Genomic DNA, 22,894 nt, shown 5'->3' on the forward strand with positions numbered 1-22,894 from the left:
AGCAGTGGGGAGAGGACGCAGCCCTGGGGTGCTCCGGTGCTGATGGTGCGGGTGTAGGATGTGGTTTGTCCCAGGCTGCTGTCTGTCTGTCTGTCAGGAAGCTGGTGATCCACTGACAGATAAAGCTAGGAACAGAAAGCTGTGTGGGTTTATTCTGAAGGGTTTCTGGGATGATGGTGTTGAAAGCGGAGCTGAAGTCCACAAACAGGATCCTTGCACAAGTCTCTGGTTTGTCCAGATGTCAGAGGATATAGTGCAATCCCATATTGATGGCATCATCCACAGACCTGTTTGCTCAAGTAAACAAACCGGTCCAGCAAGGGTCCAGTGATGTCCTTCAAGTAGGCCAACACGAGCCTCTCAAATGACTTCATGACCACAGATGTTAAAGCAACAGGTCTGTAGTCATTAATTCCTGTGATTTTTGGTTTGTTGGGTAAAAGGGTGATGGTGGAGCGTTTGAAGCAGGAGGGGGCTTCACACAGCTTCAGGGATCTGTTGAAGAGCGGTGTGAAGATGGACGATAGCTGGACAGCACAGGCTTTGAGGCTGGAAGAAGGTGAACCAAACAGTGGTCAGAGAGTCCCAGAGCTGCTCAGGAGTACTGTGCATCCTTTAAAACAGTGTAAGGGCAGTTCACGGGTGAGATTAGCATTATTAAAATCACTGAGAACAACAATAATATGATAAATAATACTCAAACAATACCATGCTCCCAGTGAAAGCATGAACTGATCAAAAGCAATGCTATGGAAGTGGTTTTGGATAAAAAACATCTGCTAGATGCATTAATGTAAACAGACTCCTTTTGCATTGTTTATGTGTTTATGTAATTACCACAAAGCAATCTGAATCCTGATGACGGGACGGTTAGTGTTCAGTCAGATCAGCACAATCCTCCGAGCTGTGGTTTTACTTCCTAAATAAAGCAGTCGAGTTCAGACTGTCCACAACAATCATGAATCACTGGACGCTCAAAACCGCTGCTGACTGTGTGTCACACATTAGTTCACATACAGCTCTCACTCACACCTCCGATCAAGACCACATGCGTGTGTTTCACATTTCATGTCAAAAATATAAAATATGTATTTAAATATATGATCCTGAATGTGAGTCATACTGAGTGCCTGAATTAATCAGCGTGCACAAATGATTCATATGTTCTCTGAAGTGAATCAGTTCACTGACTGTTTTCTCTACAGTATCATAATGAACAATCCAGATATTCATAACCATAATCACCAATCTGATGGTGTTTTGCATCTTTCTATTAAAGGATTGGATTATTTAATGAGAAACTTAAGAGAAAACGTTTCCTCTCGCTTTCATTTCTAGAATTGAATCGCAATGAAAATCACGGGATCATTTCAGATCACACCCCTGGTTAAAAACTCAATTCTTTCTTCATTTCTGAGTGTGTGAGTGTTTCCCCTCACTGACACTGTTCTACGGTCTAATCACATGTTCATGTGAATGTGTGCTGGAGTTAATGTATCTGTACTAATGTCACAACTCTTCGTGCTCATATACTGAAAGCGTTTCTCTGTCTCTATCCTAAATCTCCTCTGTTTAGACGTCTGCTTCCAAGGAAACCAGAAATGCACTTTTGGAATGTCTAGAAACACACAGAGAGAGAGAAACATGTTAGAACAGGTACCATGCTTCGATCTAAAGAGATAAGTAACTGTACCACACAAATCATGTTCTCACTGTATTTGTGCTGAGGTTATTATGGTCAGAAACATCTATAAATAAAACTAAAACTATCTAAAAAAAAAAAAAAAGTCTAATTATCTTACGAGGTAAGTAAATTGGTCTCGTTTCAAAGATGTTTGATTTCTTAGATAAAAAAATAAAAAAAAGAAGACGATGAGGAAGGATAGTTTACCCAAAAATAAACATTGGCTGAAAATATCCTCACTCTCAATTTGATTCTTCATCAGGTTTGTAGAAATGTAGCATTGCATCAGGGTCTCATCAATGGATACTCTGTAGTGAATGGGTGCCGTCAGAATGAGAGTCCAAACAGCTGATAAACACATCCCAATAATCCACAAGTAATCCAGTCCATCAGTTCACATCTGGAGAAGACAAAAGCTGAAACAAGTCCAGCATTAAAACGTTTTCAACCTCAAACCACAAGTCCTCTATCCACAAAATGACTTGCTTTATTTCTGGTTGAACTGTTCAGTAAGAATCAGATTTGTTTGCAAGGTCTTCACAAATCTCTTTTCAGTGTTTTAAACAGGACGTTCAAACATTTGATCATCACAATGATCAAACTAGACAGAATTATGTACAAATCTAATTGAAATTTCATTTTGGACATGGACGATGATTATTTTTAACACACTTCTGAGTGTTTGTGCACAATCTACCCATGAATCTCACACATTTACTGCTCGAGCAGGTGAAAACACTGAACCAGAATCATTCATCTCTGGAGCACTAATGCTTTAACACTTATTGTGAAAGTGGTTTGATCAGATAACAAGGACTAGTGTCTTCAGAACAGGAACAGGGCTTTCAAACCAAAATCTTTCTCTTTGTCTTTCAATATATCATTCCGACAGCAGAGAGGAACAACGAATGATAAGAATTATTACAACAAAGGGGAAATATGTTGCGCAACTATATTGAGAAAGCCGATGCAAGCACATAAGAATCCAGTTTCATTATCAGATCAACTAAAGCAGATGTTTTACAGAAAATGGACCAGTGTTTCATCACTTCCCATTGATAAAACTCCAAGCTGCTTTATTTATATGAACACACACACAAACATCAGATTTAGTTCATGTACATTAGCTTCAAAAGCCACCAAGACTGCATTTATTTGATCAAAAATACAGTAAAAATCAGGAAGACTGGTGATCCTGACCCAAACCCAAATCCTGAACAAAAACTAGAATTGCTAGTATGCAATCATTTATTATTTATTTGTTATTCATAATTCATTTACACTGCTGAAACTACAGCTTAAACCAGCCTATATGGACTCCTGATCTGACCAACTTCAAGTTTTATTCATACTTTTATCCAAATTAAATAAGCAAACGCTTTCAAATTTAAACAAGACACAATACAAAATCAACAAAAAGTGTCTAAAGCCATGTAAACCCAAAAAACAGATCAGAAGACTAACAGTAAACCAGTTCAGGCCGTGTTAAGATGATTTTCTAAAGTATGTTATTTTAATATAGTTTTATATTATACATTTTTTTAAGTAACAAAACTCTTAAGGTTTCATTTTATTGTTAGTTAACTATAAAACCTGGTTTGGATCTGTGAGATACTTTAACAGTTTTTATTACTATTTAGAAAAATTTTAAAACATTTTTTTAGTTTTGATGTGGGTTTGTCTTTTTTATGTCTATAGTTATTATTATTATTTTTATTTTATTTTATTTATTTTTTGTTAATGAAACTGGGACATTATTCCTTGGCAACGTCCTGAAGTAAACTTTATTTTTTTTACTTTTACTTTTAAAATTATTATTATTAATTTAAATTATTAAATAAATTTGATTTAAATTAAATTAACAAAACTTTATATTCATGGTTTTCATGAACTATAATTAACCCTAGCATGGATCTGTGACTTACAGTACCATCTTGTTTCTTTCTGAAATGAACTGAAATGAGATGGAATTAATCACACAGTACACATGCAATAAAATCTGTTTCTGATTTTCATGATTTATGTCTGTCATATGAGTTACCCAACACAAAGCCAGATGAAACACTACACATGTTGGAGATCAGAGCCGTCTGTGACCCAGAAAACAAGCCCAACAAGAACATGTCTGATTTCCATTAAGTTTCAGTCAGTTTTATTTTATGTGAAGAGGTTTTTCCCAACACACACTGATTTACAGAACTGACAGAAAATCTCCAGCAAAACAAAAGAGATGTTTGTGAGGTTTGAAATACGTTTCTCTGCTGGGTTTGAACATTATTATTTTGATTACTTCATCTTAAACCACAAATGTAAAATTAAAATAATCTATTTTAAAATACACTATAAAATAAAATACTACAAAATTCTAATATTTTACATGTCAAAACAAATAAAAATAAAACAGCCTAATAATAAACTACTTTGATAATGTAAAATACTAAAATCCTATAATTAAAATACTAAAATGCTAAATTAAAAATATTAAAATAAAAAGTAAAATACATCAACTTTAAAATAAAAATAGAAAAATAAAAATTAATTTAAAACAGAATCTTTTTTTATTTTTTTAAGAAAAAAACATACTAAATTGCATATTTAAAAAAAAAAAAAAAAAAAAAAAACTTGTCCTTGAACGTAACCAAACACAGAAACACAAACCGTGTGAGTGCTGCCCTCTAGTGCTCAAGATCTGAACACAAACCACGTCAACTTCTGCAGCAAGGGGTTAGTTGTTACCCACGTGGTTTATATAAATACATAATAATAATAATAAACAGCACAAAACAAAATGTATTGGTCTTTATACGGACATACGGTCTGTGTCCACGTAACTGAACTGCATCATTTAGTTTGATTAACTTTAATAAAGCTTTTAATTAGTGATTGAATCGAATCAGGCTACACCCCTTACCTCCTCAATATTAGCGGCTAGTTGTCAAACCTCTTGATGTTTAAACACGATCAAATAATCTGTTAGTATCCGGGGCCTGTTTCATAAACAACTTTACCAAATAAAACATATTTCACTTAGTCGGATTTATTGCCAGTTGACTATGCTAGTTTCAAAATAAGTTTATTTACATCTGTCGAAATGGTCACATGCACAAATGATTCCCTAAACATTTGCTAAAAAGCTCTTCTGATATATTTGCAAGCTTTCTTCTTTAAATACATGTCATCAAGACACAAATTAGAGTTATACTTACTGTAGCTCGAATCTGAATTAGACTGGATTCATTCGGACTGATGACATTTGGTAACACTGTGCCTTTATATATATATATTAATATCAATTTATGTCTAGTAAAAACTTAAAGGGCTTGAAACTAAAGGTTTTTTGAGCATTTCAAACACAACACTGTAACATGAATCCATTGTGTCTTTCAAATGTTTTGATTTCTCACATCTTCTGTAAAGAGAAGCTAGACATCAAATGTTTCCTATTCACCCATCCTCTAATAAACATTGCGAATAAAAGAACAGAATCAAGAACAAACGATCACCGATGCTCGAACCCATGAACCAGGACAGATGTTCACCTGCTGGAAATACTGCACTGAAGTTTCCTCCTAAAACCTCTGGGACCTGTGTGTGCTTGTGTTTTCAGAGCAGCATCTCCTCGCATCGATGTGTGTGTGTGTGTGTGTGTGTGTGTGTTGAACTGCAGAAGAAGCGTTCAGTCGATGTTGAGCTGCTTCAGTGATGTGCAGTGGCGACTGGGACAGTAAATCAGGGAATTTGGCTCCACCCCAGGACTCCTCTGTTGCTGCAGTCACCACACAATTCATGTGGTTAAATGTGATTAAAGTTAAAAAAGCTTTTTAATCAAGAGCAGTGAGTAATTTCTATGTTGATGTTTTTCGATTAATATAAAGACTGTCACTTAAAAAGAATGCAGTGATACAGTGTTATTAGTATTGAACAAGAGTCAATGATTTATCCAGTTTTTTTTTTTTTTCTCATCGCTGTTGTTCATGATGAATGTTATGTTCACGCAGAATAACTTTGATTAAAAATGTTTTACAGGTATGTCATACTATCCTGATTCATACCAAGGAGCAGTTCTCCTTTACCCAGCATCTCGTCAGTGCAACACTGCTGCATGGAGAATTGTTTCCACAACACAAGTGTGAAGTTTCCTGAATCAGCACTGAAACAACAGTGGAGGTATACCCCATGCTGAACAAGGCCAAGCTCAAAACAGAACTGTCCCTCATCTATGAGAACTCTGAGTTTAGGGTTGGCAGTGGTGCCGTGCCTCTGTACCAGTTTTTCATTGTGAACAATCTTCAAAGTACTTTCACAGAGACTTTCAGTCTGCTCAAGATCATAATCTTTGAAGAGGATCAAGACTTTCCTAAGAAATACAATGACCCAAGATCGCCTTAATGTCTTGGCAATGCTTTCGATGGAGAAGAAACTCATCAGAGACATTCCTGACTTCAATAAGAAAGTCATTGAGAAATCATTGGTGTTCTTAGCGGGTACGCGAATCATTTGAATCAGTTTAGGGAGTTCGGAGCGGGTTCGCGAATCATTTGAGTCATTTTGGAGATCGCAAATCAGTTAAATCAGTTCGGAGCAGGATCGTGAATCATTTGAGTCATTTTGGGGATCGCAAATCATTTAAATCAGTTCGGGAGTTCAAAGCAGGTTCGCGAATCATTTGAGTCATTTTGGGGATCGCAAATCAGTTAAATCAGTTCGGGAGTTCGGAGCGGGATCGCGAATCATCCCACACAGGAAAAGGACTCCACAGCGAATTGGCCGCGGAGGTATGGCGGCTTCGGAATGCACCCGGAAACGGACCCGTGTCGGCGTCCACTTGCGCGCAATGACGGATCCGAAACGAAGGCGAATCGCGGACCCGCCGTTGCTCCGCGCTGCATCCGAGATTAAAACCTTACCTCCACGGCGGGGCCGTATGGGACCCGCAAATTGAAACATATATCCAATAGCATCCAGCTGCAGCCCCGCAGAATCACCTCCGGCTAGACACCACTGGCTGGACACCAGTGGATAGACAGCCTACGTCATTTCCATGTTCTCCGTCATTCCCGTTTCGCCGCTAATTTCCGTTTTCACCGCTGATGGACAGCAATTTTATTTCCTATTTTCACCTCTGGATTGAGATATATTTATTTTATATTTTCACCTATAGATAGACAGCATATTTATTTTCTGTTTTCACCAGTGGATAGACAGCATTCTTTGCAGGCTTAATTGTACACATCTTTTCCGTATTGTCATTTTACTTTTATGACTTAAAATATATAATATAAAAGCTGTGTGCAAATTGAAATATGATCTTTATCATATCTCTTTACATAAAACAATTCTCAATAATATACTTAATATAATAACATCAGTAATTCATGCAAACTGCATTCACAAGAACCACCTTGAAAATATATATCGTTCAGATCATATCACTATTTTTTTGTGACTTAAATTCAGCCTTGATCAATGGACTATAACGTTGTGTCAATACAACAGACTTGTACATGTTAATTAACCACAGTTTTTTAGCTTGCCCATTTGGATATTCAATTCTTTTTTTTTTTTTTTAAATATAACCACTTCTGTTTTTAAAATATACGTATATTCACATGATCAGACAATTTACCAAACAATCCAGATCAAATTAACACTTCATGGTTTTGCAATATTTATTGGAAATTACACAATCTTACACAATCAGTGATACCGGCTGCAGACTCTGTGCATTTCTGTATTGATGGTAGCTCCGTCCCTTTACGCACACTAATGTGATTTGCCTAAAAGAAGAGGGTAGTATTAATAGATTGTTTACATAATAAGTATAGTGACAAATATGAAATACCGGTAGTACCTTATAATTCATAAGAGTTTACAAAAATCCAATGAATAACTTTCCAAAAAAAAAAAAAAAGGAATTGAAAAATGTAGGTGAAACATTGTGTGTGGTAGATTGACTGTAAAAAATAGTGTGGTAACAAAACAAAACAAAAAAAACAAAAAAAACATAGCTAGCTAACAAACTCTCGTGTGCATAGACAACCTAGCATTTTAGACTATTCTCTACCAAGACTGTTCTATGAGATCTCATTACCTGGGTACAATCTTCACACATCCAAGTGAAAAAATCTATTGTAGCAACCTAACGTTAGCTCTAGAATTGAGGCACACCAGAGTTCACTAATACCTTTAAAAAACACGACACAGTACCTTGAAAACAAGACGATTCTTTTTAACTAGCTAGTTTGTGCATTTGAATTCTGACATGACCTATAAATCATCAACAGTTTATTATTTTTTCTGACCGCTGACATCTGCATGGCGCGTCAAAATTGAAAAGTGAATGACGATACGGAAATGACGTCTGCTGTCCAGCCACTGGTGTCCAGCAAGAAGTGAGTCTGCGGCTGGATGCTTCTCCATATATCCGCCACGGACCCGCGACAGACTCATAAAAATACGGTCTCATCTGGCAACATAAAAATATTTGATCTATTAGACCACAACTTCAATGAAATGTTGCACTGCACAGCATCAGAAAATGAATAACTAGTGAACGACAAGAGGTTCAATAAAAAGATGGTTTATGGTTTAAACATGTCTTTTACTCTGTTTGTGTGGATGGATGCGGGACACGTCTCCTCGTTGCCCGATCTGCTGCCAGGTTGAACACCTGATTGTGTGCTTGGTGACCTCTGCATCCGTGGCTGACCGCGTCAGTGTTTTTCCTCACAGCGCATGTAATCAAACAGACAGATAAGTTTATGATATGTAGCGTCCAAAGCCAAGTATGCTTACACAATACAATATTTGAGATAGGTGTGTGAGAAACGTGACTTACAAAGTTATAAACAGGGCTGTGGAGGTTAAAATAAGAAGTGGGTAAACTATGAATTCATGATCCAGGTGTGTCGAGCCTTTCGCTATCGGTCATTAAAAAAGACATCCAAAATGTTCAAACAATATCAGTGGTATTAAATGGTCCCTTGATCAGAGCACATATTGTACGTGGATAAATCTATGTGTTTTTGTAATATTTTAAGTTTGTTAAGGTCCTATAACAATCTATTTGGAGGTAAACTCTTAACATTACATTACATAAACCGGTGGATAAACTCTATTTTTGACATTTGAGCAGTGGGTAAACTCCATTTACTTGCATTTAGTCCTGGTTTACATTACATTAAGTCATTTAGCTGATGCTTTTATTCAAAGTGACTAAACATTCAAGCTATATGTTGAAGCAGAGACCTTAGGTGTTAGGTTAACCATCCCAAAATCAACACTAAATTAAAAAACTGAAACTGCATTCCATCAGTGTGTATTATTATTATTATTATTATTATTATTATTATTATTATTAATATGGGGATACAAGATAAATGTACACGAGCAAAGCTATCAGAACCACCAGGCAGCCGATACGTTTGCATGCATTTACTTTGATAACATGATGGGCCTGTTGCCCACACCTGGGGTGCGTTTCTCTTGACATGACAATCCACTGTGATTCCAATCCCTAAACTTCCACCGTAGTTACATTTTTATGCACAAGTGCAGGTACGCCACTGTTTCACCCCAAGACTGTGCCGGAAGTTGGCATCTCCACTTTCTAGAAGTGCACCTATGGTCAACACCGTTTACAGTGACGGCGACAAACTGAAGGAATCAGACGGAGGGAGTCTCACAGCAATTTTGAAGATTTACTGCATATCGGCTTTTTATTATTATCATTATTCCACTGCTTGATAGTTAACAGGAATATTTTTAGTAGCCTACTTTTTCCTACTAAATAAGTGACCGTGTCCGTCCGTTTTCACTGATGCACTAACTATTGCATTGTGTTAAACATAACATCAGGCATAGGTCTACCTGACTGAACAATTTGTGTTTGCAAAGTAGCCATCAGCTGCTCAGGGAGTTATGATCATACTATATTTGATTTGGAGTTGCCAAAGAGGGTAACGCTTTATAATAACGTTCAGTTGTAAGTCATTTATAAGTCAGTGGTTAAATAATGTTGAACTAATCATTTACAAGACATTCATAAATGATTAGCAAGTGATATACTATCATTTTATGTATGTTTTCAATAATTTGAGTAAATTTAGGATCGCACATCTTTTGAATCAGTTCGGGAGTTCGGAGCGGGATCGCGAATCATTTGAGTCATATTGGGGATGGCAAATCATTTGAATCAGTTCGGGAGTTCGTAGCGGGTTCGCGAATCATTTCAGTCCTTTTGGGGATCACGAATCATTTGAGTCATTTTGGGGATCGCAAATCATTTTAATCAGTTCGGGAGTTCGGAGCAGGATCGCGAATCATTTGAGTCACTTTGGGGATCGCAAATCATTTAAATCAGTTCGGAAGTTCAAAGCAGGTTCGCGAATCATTTGAGTCATTTTGGGGATCGCGAATCATTTGAGTCATTTTGGGGATTGCAAATCATTTTAATCAGTTCGGGAGTTCGGAGCAGGTTCGCGAATCATTTGAGTCATTTTGGAGATCGCAAATCATTTGAATCAGTTAGGGAGTTCGGAGCGGAATCGCGAATCATTTGAGTCAGTTTGGGAGTTCGTAGCGGGTTCGCGATCATTTGAGTCATTTTGGGGATCGCGAATCATTTGAATCAGTTCGGGAGTTCGGACCGGGATCGCAAATCATTTTAATCAGTTCGGCAGTTCGGAGCGGGATCGCGAATCATTTGAGTCATTTTGGGGATCGCAAATCATTTGAATCAGTTCGGGAGTTCGGAGCAGGTTCGCGAATCATCCCACACAGGAAAAGGACTCCACAGCGAATTGGCCGCGGAGGTATGGCGGCTTCGGAATGGAGCCGGAAACGGACCCGTGTCAGCGTCCACTTGCGTGCAATGACGGACCCGAAACAAAGGCGAATCACGGACCCGCCGTTGCTCCACGCTGCATCCGCGATTAAAACCTTACCTCCACGGCGGGTCTGTATGGGACCCGCAAATTGAAACATATATCCAATAGCATCCAGCTGCAGCCCCGCAGAATCACCTCCGGTTAGACACCACTGGCTGGACACCAATGGATAGACAGCCTACGTCATTTCCATTTTCACCGTCATTTCCGTTTCGCCGCTAATTTCGTTTTCACCGCTGATGGACAGCAATTTTATTTCCTATTTTCACCTCTGGATTGAGATATATTTATTTTATATTTTCACCTCTGGATTGACATTAATTTATTTTATATTTTCACCTATAGATAGACAGCATATTTATTTTCTGTTTTCACCAGTGGATAGACAGCATTTTTTGCAGGCTTAATTGCACACATTTTTCCGTATTGTCATTTTACTTTTATGACTTAAAATATATAATATAAAAGCTGTGTGCAAATTGAAATATGATCTTTATCATATCTCTTTACATAAAACAATTCTCAATAATATACTTAATATTATAACATCAGTAATTCATGCAAACTGCATTCACAAGAACCACCTTGAAAATATTCATTGTTCAGATCATATCACTATTTTTTGTGACTTAAATTCAGCCTTGATCAATGGACTATAACGTTTTGTCAATACAACAGACTTGTACATGTTAATTGACCACAGTTCTTTAGCTTGCCCATTTGGATATTCAATTCTTTTTTTTTTTTTTTTTTGTAAATATAACCACTTCTGTTTTTAAAATATACGTATATTCACATGATCAGACAATTTACCAAACAATCCAGATCAAATTAACACTTCATGGTTCTGCAATATTTATTGGAAATTACACAATCTTACACAATCAGTGATACCGGCTGCAGACTCTGTGCATTTCTGTATTGATGGTAGCTCTGTCCCTTTACACACACTAATGTGATTTGCCTAAAAGAAGAGGGTAGTATTAATAGATTGTTTACATAATAAGTATAGTGACATATATGAAATACCAGTCGTACCTTATAATTCATAAGAGTTTACAAAAATCCAATTAATAACTTTCCAAAAAAAAAAAAAAAAGGAATTGAAAAATGTAGGTGAAACATTGTGTGTGGTAGATTGACTGTAAAAAATAGTGTGGTAACAAAAAAAACTATATAAATATAAATGTTAACATTCTCCTATACAAAATATGTAAAATGGTAAATGGACTGCATTTAGGCTATATAGCGCTTTCAAGGGGAAGTCGTGGCCTAATGGTTAGAGGGTTGGACTCCCAATCGAAGGGTTGTGGGTTCTAGTCTCGGGCCGGCAGGAATTGTGGGTGGGGGGAGTGCATGTACAGATCTCTCTCCACCTTCAATACCACGACTTAGGTGTCCTTGAGCAAGGCATCTGCACAAATTCTGAGTATGGGTCACCATACTTGGCTGAATGTCACTTCACTTCACTTCACTTCAACAGACCCACGGACACCAAAGCGCTTTAAAGGGGGGGTGAAATGCTATTTCATGCATACTGAGTTTTTTACACTGTTAAAGAGTTGGATTCCCATGCTAAACATGGACAAAGTTTCAAAAATTAAGTTGTACGTTTGAAGGAGTATTTTTGTTCCAAAAAAACCTCTTCCGGTTTGTCACAAGTTTCGGAAAGTTTTTTTCGAGTATGGCTCTGTGTGACGTTAGATGGAGCGGAATTTCCTTATATGGGTCCTGAGGCACTTCTGCCGGAAGAGCGCGCGCTCCTGTATAGCAGAGCACTGAGAGCACAGACATTCACTGATCAGAGCGAGAGCGTCGCGAAAAGTCACAAAAGGAGTGTGTTTTTGGTTGCCAGGGCAAGACAACCCTGCACAGATTACCAAAAGAGAAACAGCATTAAGGGACCAGTGGATGGAGTTTATTTTTTTATCATCAACGGAGTTGTGCAAGTGTTTTTGTTTGTTCCCTGCATTTCGGATTGCACGTCGTTTATTTCTTAAGGATAATGCAGTCCCAACGGAAAAGGGTCACGATCGTGTGTTGGAACCACATGCGGTGAGTAAAACTGCTTCAAATATCTCTGTGTTGTTAACTTAGCTATCGGCGCGTGAGCACATCAAGTAAACATGCGATGTTGTCATCAAACTGCACTTTCCACATGTACAGCTTAAAAAAAAAAAAAAAAAAAAAAGACGACATAAAGTGGAACTTAGTCATTTTCCAAAACCGCTAAGCAAATATATACAGTTTCAGTACATACCACATAGCATATCGCCTTTGCTGATGCTGCTCTTGTTAAATTACAGCCTCTGGATCTGTGTCACAGCTTCCACATGCTCTCAACTCAAAAGCCTACTCGCGCTCGTGATTCTTTAGCTCCGCCCACACGTCACGCCTCTAGGCGCTCGTGTTTTTCCGGGAAAAATCGGTACAGACTATCTTTCTCTTATAAATATAATAAAAATAAAGACTTTTTGGAGTTATGAAGGATGCAGTACTACTCTATAGGTACTCAAGATTAACAAGATATTGAGTGAAAACGAGCATTTCACTCTCCCTTTAAACATCATCATAAACATATTAAACATCAGGCATTTACACTTGCATAGGGAAAAGTACTACTTCAACAAAAAACAAAAACATAACTAGCTAATAAACTCTCGTGTGCATAGACAACCTAGCATTTTAGACTATTCTCTACCAAGACTGTTCTATGAGATCTCATTAACTGGGTACAATCTTCACACATCCAAGTGAAAAAAAATTATTTACAATATTAAATCATACCACTCAAAGACCGATTTAATTGGAAAATCTATTGTAGCAACCTAACGTTAGCTCTAGAATTGAGGCACACCAGAGTTCACTAATATCTTTAAAAAACAGGACACAGTACCTTGAAAACAAGACGATTCTTTTTAACTAGCTAGTTTGTGCATTTGAATTCTGACATGACCTATAAATCATCGACAGTTTATTATTTTTTCTGACCGCTGACATCTGCATGGCGCGTCAAAATTGAAAAGTGAATGACGATACGGAAATGACGTCTGCTGTCCAGCCACTGGTGTCCAGCAAGAAGTGAGTCTGCGGCTGGATGCTTCTCCATATATCCGCCACGGACCCGCAACAGACTCATAAAAATACGGTCTCATCTGGCAACATAAAAATATTTGATCTATTAGACCACAACTTAAATGAAATGTTGCACTGCACAGCATCAGAAAATGAATAACTAGTGAACGACAAGAGGTTCAATAAAAAGATGGTTTATGGTTTAAACATGTCTTTTACTCTGTTTGTGTGGATGGATGCGGGACACGTCTCCTCGTTGCCCGATCTGCTGCCAGGTTGAACACCTGATTGTGTGCTTGGTGACCTCTGCATCCGTGGCTGACCGCGTCAGTGTTTTTCCTCACAGCGCATGTAATCAAACAGACAGATATGTTTATGATATGTAGCGTCCAAAGCCAAGTATGCTTACACAATACAATATTTGAGATAGGTGTGTGAGAAACGTGACTTACAAAGTTATAAACAGGGTTGTGGAGGTTAAAATAAGAAGTGGGTAAACTATGAATTCATGATCCAGGTGTGTCGAGCCTTTCGCTATCGGTCATTAAAAAAGACATCCAAAATGTTCAAACAATATCAGTGGTATTAAATGGTCCCTTGATCAGAGCACATATTGTATGTGGATAAATCAATGTGTTTTTGTAATATTTTAAGTTTGTTAAGGTCCTATAACAATCTTTTTAGAGGTAAACTCTTAACATTACATTACATAAACCGGTGGATAAACTCTATTTTTGACATTTGAGCAGTGGGTAAACTCCATTTACTTGCATTTAGTCGACCTGACTGAACAATTTGTGTTTGCAAAGTAGCCATCAGCTGCTCAGGGAGTTATGATCATACTATATTTGATTTGGAGTTGCCAAAGAGGGTAACGCTTTATAATAACGTTCAGTTGTAAGTCATTTATAAGTCAGTGGTTAAATAATGTTGAACTAATCATTTACAAGATATTCATAAATGATTAGCAAGTGATATACTATCATTTTATGTATGTTTTCAATAATTTGAGTAAATTTAGGATCGCACATCATTTGAATCAGTTCGGGAGTTCGGAGCGGGATCGCGAATCATTTGAGTCATTTTGGGGATCGCGAATCATTTGAGTTATTTTGGGGATCGCGAATCATTTGAGTCATTTTGGGGATCGCAAATCATTTAAATCAGTTCGGGAGTTCAAAGCAGGTTCGCGAATCATTTGAGTCATTTTGGGGATCGCAAATCATTTGAATCAGTTCGGCAGTTCGGAGCAGATTCGCGAATCATCCCACACAGGAAAAGGACTCCACAGCGAATTGGCCGCGGAGGTATGGCGGCTTCGGAATGGAGCCGGAAACGGACCCGTGTCGGCGTCCACTTGCGCGCAATGACGGATCCGAAACAAAGGCGAATCGCGGACCCGCCGTTGCTCCACGCTGCATCCGCGATTAAAACCTTACCTCCACGGCGGGGCCGTATGGGACCCGCAAATTGAAACATATATCCAATAGCATCCAGCTGCAGCCCCGCAGACTCACCGAGATGGGTATAAACGGAGGTCGGAGCCAGCTCCAAATGGGCGGTTCAGCTCCAAATGGGTGGGACTTCAGCTCCAAGTGGGCTGTACAAACCTCCAGAGTCTTTTGATTGATTTATTTAATGTCATGGGGTTAATGCACGCTGCAAATCCCGACCCACCAAAAAAAAAAAAAAAAAAAAAAGACGACGTCACCTTCCCAAGGCTTTTCAGCGTCAAGAAAGAGGAATTTGAAGGGGTAAGTTTAGAGTTGTACAACGTATTACAAGTTGTGAAAAAGTGCAGTATCTTGGCAGTTGATGTTTTAGTCTTGACGTAGTTAAATCATGATTACAAGCTCACTGCATTCAAGTTTGAAAATGGGAGGACATTCATGTGCAATTTTTACCTTCAAAACTCATATTTACGATTATTCAGAGAGCACGTTAAAACAGCATTAGCAGCACAGATAAATGACATCTTTATTGTGTCTGTTACCCTTTTGTGCTAAATATTTCTGCAATACATATTTAGGATTTACGCTGCAGATTATGGACACTGAAGACCATAAGCGGGTATTGTGACTAACGTTACGTAAAATATGTAGGCCTATGTATTATAACTGCACTGATATTTAAGCGATCAATAACTATTAATAGATTTAGTACAGTGTTCCATAAGAATGAGTCTTAGTTACAACTCCTAACTGATAATCCTTGACTTTAACAAAGCTGGTCATTGTTTCAAAACCTGCTGTTATATTTTTAAAATGTTATTTATTTTTATGCGTAACGTTAATCCAAATAATGTAATGCAATTGAAACATTTGGTTTAATTACCAAATTCATTTTTCAATTTAATAATCATAACAGTGGATATATGAAGATAACGGCCGTGTCCACTACCATGCATTACATATGAACAGTAGCCTATAATTTTGTCATTGTAGGAAACACCAACAAACAAAAACATTATGTGTAAACTTTGTGTTACAGAAAGTTCAAGTCTGGGTGGCCAGAAGTAAAATTTCAATGACCTGGTTACCGCCTCTCTCTGCAAACCCAAAGGAATTGAACAAATTTTTTGTTCTTTCCACCTTTTTCTTGTTCTTTCTATGAATCAAGATGTGTAATTTATTGTGTCTGAAGAATTTTGACTAATGTGTGTGTGTGGGTGGGTCTTTGTGTGGATAAATTATGTTTATACTTTAAAGGTGGACATTTGCAACAGCGCTTGTCCCTAAAATTGCTCCAGGGGTATGGTCAGAGACTGTCCTAAATGAGAAATGATGGAATGTAAATGACATTACATTCTGTGGACGTCTCACATAAATGTGCATTGTACTTTAGTTAATGTTAACTTGTCAACAGTGAATTATTTTAGGATGTCATTGGACTGAATGTTGACTGAGTGACTAATGAGACTTCATTCCAGTAAAAATATAATCCATAGCCTTGGAGTGAAAGCAGCAGCAAAGTGTTCCAATGCTGATAAAAATCAAGCAGGTTAAAACCTCAGGTTCCTTAAATATCTATTCTACCGGACAGTATGGGGTTGGACAGATTTTGTTATGGTTTTGAAGTCTGATGCTCACCAGCCCTTCATTTATTTGTTCAGAAATGCAGTAGAAACAGTCAAATTGTAAATTGTAATAATATTTTACAATTACTCTTTTCTATTTGAGGCAGCAGCGGATCTACTCCAATCATCATTAACGGGACCACAGTGGAGAGAGTGAGCAGCTTCAATAACTTCAAATGCCCTGCAAAGAGTAGTTGAACGCATCTCCAGAACATCTCTCCCCTCTCTGCAAGACATCCACACCAGAAGATGTAAATCTAAGGCTGTTTAGATCCTTAAAGACCCCACCCACCCTGGAAATCCACTGTTTCACCTGCTACAGTCAGGCAGACGATTCTGCAGTCTGATGACAAAAACAGAGAGGCTCAGGAGGAGTTTCTTCCCTCATGCTATCAGACTACTAAACATGGACATTAAACACACTGAACTTTATAGACCGGTTGTTTAGGGCTACCCAATAACTCTCTGCACACTGCGCTTTTTTGACACAACCTAACTATGCAACTCCTCCTCACTGCACATTGTTTACATCTCTGCACATCATCTGTGTAGTAGTTTCTGTGTAGCATCTCTACAAATCATCTGTGTAGTAGTTTAATACAGTATATTGTGCATATTTCATTATTTGTATTTAATTATCTCCCCAAAAAAAAAACTTTTTATTTTTTTCCTGTTGTTTCATTATTTGTATTTAAATTTTCTCTTATTTTTTGCACAGTCTAAAGAGTATGCCAGACCTACATTTCACTGCTTTTTGCATGTCATATAACAAATAAAACTTGAATTTTGAATGGTGTGGAGCGTTACCAGTGATTGAGTTGGTGATAAAAAGGAGATGGAGAAAAGAATGGTACTAAATTGGGCTTTAGTACCATTAATATTTTCCTCTTAAAGTCTTGGAATGTTTTTTTTTATTATTATTAATTCTTGTATTACTATTTAGATTTTTTTTCTTTTTTTTAATTAAATGTTTATTTGTCAAATTTACTTCCATATGTGGCCTTTTGTAATGCTGGTTCACCTAGAGCCAAGGGGGTTGTAACAATCTAAACAATATAATTCTCCCTCAGATTTCAAACTTGCATTAAAGAAAAACATTAACATACAGTAAACATTTTATTGCTCTAAATTACTCATTCATTTTCTTGAAACTGATGTAATTATGAAATTAATATAATTTAATATACTTGAATGTTTGCAGTTGTCACAAAATTAAATAACAACCTCTCGTTAATAAAATTTAAACTAGCTACAATGAAAAACAATAAATCTGTTTTTCATTAGTATCACTACTTTATGCCATCCTCATTCGCGCGCACCCGGGCAATGACGCAATTTGAAATTTCCGCTTAAACTCCTCACATTTGTAAAGTCCCGCCCACTCGCGGCAAAAGCTCCTCCCACTTGGAGGTCTCCGTGAAGTCCAGCCCACTTGCGGCAAAAGCTCCTCCCACTTGGAGGTCTCCGGGCTGCAGCGATACCTACTTGGACTCACCTCCGACTAGACACTGGCTGGACACCAGTGGATAGACAGCCTACGTCATTTCCATTTTCACCGTCATTTCCGTTTCGCTGCTAATTTCCGTTTTCACCGCTGATGGACAGCAATTTTATTTCCTATTTTCACCTCTGGATTGAGATATATTTATTTTATATTTTCACCTCTGGATAGACATATATTTATTTTATATTTTCACCTATAGATAGACAGCATATTTATTTTCTGTTTTCACCAGTGGATAGACAGCATTTTTTGCAGGCTTAATTGCACACATTTTTCCGTATTGTCATTTTACTTTTATGACTTAAAATATATAATATAAAACTGTGTGCAAATTGAAATATGATCTTTATCATATCTCTTTACATAAAACAATTCTCAATAATATACTTAATATTATAACATCAGTAATTCATGCAAACTGCATTCACAAGAACCACCTTGAAAATATTCATTGTTCAGATCATATCACTATTTTTTGTGACTTAAATTCAGCCTTGATCAATGGACTATAACGTTGTGTCAATACAACAGACTTGTACATGTTAATTGACCACAGTTTTTTAGCTTGCCCATTTGGATATTCAATTATTATTTTTTTTCTTTTGTAAATATAACCACTTCTGTTTTTAAAATATAGGTATATTCACATGATCAGACAATTTACCAAACAATCCAGATCAAATTAACACTTCATGGTTTTGCAATATTTATTGGAAATTACACAATCTTACACAATCAGTGATACCGGCTGCAGACTCTGTGCATTTCTGTATTGATGGTAGCTCTGTCCCTTTACACACACTAATGTGATTTGCCTAAAAGAAGAGGGTAGTATTAATAGATTGTTTACAAAATAAGTATAGTGACATATGAAATACCGGTAGTACCTTATGATTCATAAGAGTTTACAAAAATCCAATTAATAACTTTCCAAAAAAAAAAGAAATTGAAAAATGTAGGTGAAACGTTGTGTGTGGTAGATTGACTGTAAAAAATAGTGTGGTAACAAAAAAAAAAAAAAACATAGCTAGCTAGCAAACTCTCGTGTGCATAGACAACCTAGCATTTTAGACTATTCTCTACCAAGACTGTTCTATGAGATCTCATTACCTGGGTACAATCTTCACACATCCAAGTGAAAAAAAATTATTTACAATATTAAATCATAACACTTAAAGAATGATTTAATTGGAAAATCTATTGTAGCAACCTAACGTTAGCTCTAGAATTGAGGCACACCAGAGTTCACTAATACCTTTAAAAAACACGACACAGTACCTTGAAAACAAGACGATTCTTTTTAACTAGCTAGTTTGTGCTTTTAAATTCTGACATGACCTATAAATCATCGACAGTTTATTATTTTTTCTGACCGCTGACATCTGCATGGCGCGTCAAAATTGAAAAGTGAATGACGATACGGAAATGACGTCTGCTGTCCATCCACTGGTGTCCAGCAAGAAGTGAGTCTGCGGCTGGATGCTTCTCCATATATCCGCCACGGACCCGCAACGGACTCATAAAAATACGGTCTCATCTGGCAACATAAAAATATTTGATCTATTAGACCACAACTTCAATGAAATGTTGCACTACTCAGCATCAGAAAATGAATAACTAGTGAACGACAAGAGGTTCAATAAAAAGATGGTTTATTGTTTAAACATTTCTTTTACTCTGTTTGTGTGGATGGATGTGGGACACGTCTCCTCGTTGCCCGATCTGCTGCCAGGTTGAACACCTGATTGTGTGCTTGGTGACCTCTGCATCCGTGGCTGACCGCGTCAGTGTTTTTCCTCACAGCGCATGTAATCAAACAGACAGATAAGTTTATGATATGTAGCGTCCAAAGCCAAGTATGCTTACACAATACAATATTTGAGATAGGTGTGTGAGAAACGTGACTTACAAAGTTATAAACAGGGCTGTGGAGGTTAAAATAAGAAGTGGGTAAACTATGAATTCATGATCCAGGTGTGTCGAGCCTTTCGCTATCGGTCATTAAAAAAGACATCCAAAATGTTCAAACAATATCAGTGGTATTAAATGGTCCCTTGATCAGAGCACATATTGTACGTGGATAAATCAATCTGGTTTTGTAATATTTTAAGTTTGTTAAGGTCCTATAACAATCTATTTGGAGGTAAACTCTTAACATTACATTACATAAACCGGTGGATAAACTCTATTTTTGACATTTGAGCAGTGGGTAAACTCCATTTACTTGCATTTAGTCCTGGTTTACATTACATTAAGTCATTTAGCTGATGCTTTTATTCAAAGTGACTCAACATTCAAGCTATATGTTGCAGCAGAGACCTTAGGTGTTAGGTTAACCATCCCAAAATCAACACTAAATTAAAAAACTGAAACTGCATTCAATCAGTGTGTATTATTATTATTATTATTATTATTATGGAGATCCTAGGTAAATGTACACGAGCAAAGCTATCAGAACCACCAGGCAGCCGATACTCACAGCAATTTTGAAGATTTACTGCATATCGGCTTTTTATTATTATCATTATTGCACTGCTTGATAGCTAACAGGAATATTTTTAGTAGCCTACTGTTTCCTACTAAATAAGTGACCGTGTCCATCCGTTTTCACTGATGCACTAACTATTGCATTGTGTTAAACATAACATCAGGCATAGGTCTACCTGACTGAACAATTTGTGTTTGCAAAGTAGCCATCAGCTGCTCAGGGAGTTATGATCATACTATATTTGATTTGGAGTTGCCAAAGAGGGCAACGCTTTATAATAACGTTCAGTTGTAAGTAATTTATAAGTCAGTGGTTAAATAATGTTGAACTAATCATTTACAAGACATTCATAAATGATTAGCAAGTGATATACTATAATTTTATGTATGTTTTGTTAATTCTGTTACAAGTCATTTGCAAATGTCTTGTACATGATTAACTATCATGATTAACAATTGTTTTAACTCAAATTACATATACAGTATATCATGGTCTTTAATGTTTCACTGTCAGGCTTGGGAAATCCCCTTAACCACTGAGAAGATATTGAAACAGATTTATAGATGATCGACCTGAAGAATGAAAGATGTATTATAGACTTAATATACTTAATATCATGCTTATAGCCATGTGAAAAAGCTCTTTATCTCAGACGGGCTGCAGCGTTAATTGTGTAAAATTATTTTGATACTGAAATCATATATTTTTTATATAATTTTAATTAGGGATGCACCGATACCACATTTTGCAGAACAAGTCTGATACTTTTATTTTTGATTCTAAAGAATACCGATACCGTAAATGTAACCAATGCCTGAATTTTCACTGCATTTGTAATTTTTAATTGTATTAGTAGATAAACTAAAAGAATATAAATCATATTAGTTGGCTTAATTTGTTCATCAAATATATGTTTCTTTCAGTTATTTGCATGCTTAATTAATTGTATGAGCCTCTGTTATTTTCACTATTCATTCTATTGCTCGATCATATTTTATTTTTCAATTAATAGTACATCACATATGTAGAGCTGCTCCAGAAGGATAGGGTCAGTGATACTAATGTTTAGACAAGAGTCAAATATCAATTGTTTAATCCAATTTTGATACTACAACAATTAATGTAAATGTATTTTAATTCTGTAATTTTTTTACACTTTAGTTTAGGGAATGCAGAAAGTGTTGTAAATCATTTATTCATTTACACATCATCTACGACATACCAAAAAAAAAAAAAAAACATCATTTATGAAACGCAAAGTCACGTTTAGTAAAAGATTAGTTAATCAATTGTCTAAAAAAAAGGCTACACGGTCATATTGGTAAGATGGTTGCAGCGATTTTTAAGCCTGCCCTAACATTTACAAACTCTTGACTTTGAATGCATTTAATATTACTTTGAATGATATACTTACTGAAAAGCAAGGTCTTCGTTGCCATCCTACTGAAGGGCTTTTTGTTATTAACACCCTTCCAGTTGATCTGATGAGACACCTCATCTGTGAAGAGCCGGCCCAGAATCTTTCAGGTCACCCTCTTCACATCCTGGACTCCAATGATGGACAAAGAAGAAATCTAAATGGCAAAGACATTTTTGTTAAATAGTCAGGAAGGTAAACATTTCTATGCTCAAGTTGAATTTAAAGGTGCATTTAAAATGTTTTTGTTCCTTTAGAAAGCATTCAGAAATTTAGAAAAACATTGAAAACTTCTGTGTTTCTACTTTTTTTCTGTAAAGAAAAAAAATGTTTTCTTTTAAATTATGTTTTATTAACAAAGTTCGGGATCCACTGACAGTTTGGCAGCATCCCTCTTCCACCCTTCTCCACATTTCTGGTGCTAACCACTTACAGTTTGGGAGTGCGGCACGGGTTCGCGAATTATTTGATTCAGTTCGGGAGTTTGTAGCGGGTTCGCGAATCATTTGAGTCAGGTTGGGAATCGCAAATCATTTGAATCAGCTCGGGAATTCGTAGCGGGATCGCGAATTATGGGTCAGGTTGGGAATCGCAAATCATTTGAATCAGCTGGGGAATTCGTAGCGAGATCGCGAATCATATGAGTCAGGTTGGGAATCGCAAATCATTTGGGTCAATTCGGGAGTTAGTAGCGGGTTCGCGAATCATTTGAATCAGTTCGGGAGTTCAAAGCGGTTTCGCGAATCATTTGAGTCAGGTTGC

General features: G+C 36.9%; 2 long non-coding RNA genes across 3 annotated transcripts; both read right to left on the bottom strand.

Moving 5' to 3' along the window:
- Positions 1–806: 806 nt before the first annotated feature.
- On the bottom strand, positions 807–6,750 carry LOC127978709 (uncharacterized). Its single transcript, XR_008158613.1, has 3 exons — positions 6,684–6,750; positions 1,892–2,100; positions 807–1,618 (listed from the first exon to the last, which is right to left on the bottom strand). It is a non-coding gene; the product is annotated as an uncharacterized LOC127978709 (long non-coding RNA).
- A 488-nt stretch (positions 6,751–7,238) lies between these two features.
- Positions 7,239–20,668, bottom strand: LOC127978698 (uncharacterized). Of its 2 annotated transcripts, none has more exons than XR_008158597.1 (3): positions 19,904–20,667; positions 13,564–13,727; positions 7,239–7,461 (listed from the first exon to the last, which is right to left on the bottom strand). It is a non-coding gene; the product is annotated as an uncharacterized LOC127978698 (long non-coding RNA). The 2 variants fall into 2 exon arrangements; XR_008158598.1 differs by lacking the exon at positions 13,564–13,727 and adding an exon at positions 19,601–19,764 and having other exon boundaries at positions 7,241–7,461; positions 19,904–20,668.
- Between the last annotated feature and the right edge of the window lie 2,226 nt (positions 20,669–22,894).

The sequence above is a fragment of the Carassius gibelio genome, chromosome B19 (assembly GCF_023724105.1).
Source record: "Carassius gibelio isolate Cgi1373 ecotype wild population from Czech Republic chromosome B19, carGib1.2-hapl.c, whole genome shotgun sequence".
In the NCBI taxonomy this organism is placed as follows: domain Eukaryota; kingdom Metazoa; phylum Chordata; class Actinopteri; order Cypriniformes; family Cyprinidae; genus Carassius; species Carassius gibelio.